The sequence below is a fragment of the Solenopsis invicta genome, chromosome 16 (assembly GCF_016802725.1).
Source record: "Solenopsis invicta isolate M01_SB chromosome 16, UNIL_Sinv_3.0, whole genome shotgun sequence".
In the NCBI taxonomy this organism is placed as follows: domain Eukaryota; kingdom Metazoa; phylum Arthropoda; class Insecta; order Hymenoptera; family Formicidae; genus Solenopsis; species Solenopsis invicta.
The window spans coordinates 13,712,742-13,714,532 of record NC_052679.1 but is presented as its reverse complement, the minus strand read 5'-3'; positions in this window follow the sequence as shown (position 1 = coordinate 13,714,532).

Sequence of the window (1,791 nt, the reverse complement as noted above, 5' to 3'; positions counted from 1 at the left end):
ACCAGAGGCAAAATAACAACGTGGGGGAGGTAGCTCCTCTACGATCTCTACACTAAGCGCGGGGCTAGGAAAACGATCCTCATCCTCGAGATCATGCGATCCGAGGATCGGAGAGGTGGGGCAAAATTCTTCCTCCTCCTCGTGGGCCCCTACGTTCGGAAAATCCGTAGGAGGTTGGTCTTCCTCCAAATCGTGAATTTCAGGGATCGGAGATCCCTGAGAAGAGAGCGAAACGGGAGAGTCCGGGAAGATTCTATAAGTTATTTGAGAATCGGGGGAGTCGGCGTGAAGAAAATTATCTACGGGGGAGTCGGCGTGTTCGGAGGGGGTTGAAGGTTCCTCTTCGTCGAGAGGGATTGGAGAGTAAGAGGGTTCAGAGAGAGAATTTGCGGGTGAATTTACGCGTTCGGAGGGGGTTGACGGTTCCTCTTCGTCGAGAGGGACTGGAGAGTAAGAGGGTTCAGCGGGAGAATTGGCGGGTGTGTTACCGGAGGTTATCGAAATATTTAATTGTTTGTTATGTAAGGTTCCTAATTTAAATAAGTTAGCGATAAACAGTATTGCTACAGAAGGAAGATTGAGCGACGCAGCAAGCTTCCTTGCTCTCCGGTTTCTGCGATTCCGACGATGGCGGGCTCCGGCGCGAGACTTATTTTTGTGTATTTTTTGTGGAATATGGTTATTCACTAGAACGAAAATAACAAAAATGTTCGACCCCTTTTTCTCTTTAATATACAAAAAAGGAAAAAAAAAGAATAAATAAAAAATATTTTAGCTGGGGAGAGGGGATGGGAAAGGTAGTTGAATTAGAAAACAGTGTAAGTCTGAATTGAATCGGCGGAGGCCGATTCAAATCCAGAAAGTCTAAATTTCTTTGAATCAAAGCGAGCCGAAACTCAATTTAATCCAAAATGGAAATCAAGGTTGAATCGAATCAAACAGAGCTTGATTCAATCCAGAAAAATAAGAATATAAATTTCTTTGAATCAAATTGAGCCAAAACTCGATTTAATCCAAAATGGAAATCAAGGTTGAATCGAATCAAACAGAGTTTGATTCGATCCAGGAAAAGGTAAAGGTAATTAAAAATGGTCGGAGGGGAAGTTGTAATGTGAATATGTATAGATCACCCGTAAGAGAGAAAAGCCAGTCAGGAAAGATAAACTTATGATTGGAACTTACTACTTGTTGGTTAAACTGTTAGAGTTGACAAATGTGATACTCTCGGGGGCCGCAGACCTCCAAACTGGGGTCGGACTCAGCGGGAGACGAACAATTCAGCCAAAAAGGATTGCAGGTGCGATGGAGAATAGTCGCCAGATCCCAAATATGCCCATTTTCACTATGGCACTTTCTATTCAGCCAAAATTGCGGGTGCGATGGAGAATGGTCGCCAGATCCCAAATATGCCGGTTTTCACTATGGCACTTTTCCGACCGAGACTTGTGCTCCGCACGAGTTTAGAGACCGCGGATCCGAGAGTCGCAGAACTCGGGCATGCAAGATGCCACGGAACTGTGATTCGGACGAGGAATGAAGACTAAACTGCACTCTCCGCTAGAAGACGCACCTATTTATACTATTTTTTATCTATGATTCCCTTTGTCCCATTAAGGGCCGTGTGCACCACTTTATTCATTAATACACCCACGTGCAATATTTGCTTTTACGATTTTTTTATATTCCTCGGTAATTGTTATCCGAAAAAGCGGCAGGTTTGACAATTGAACTCTCGGAGGCATTAAATGTTAAAAATTTTTTGATTTGTCGCTATGCGGGTGTCGGACATTC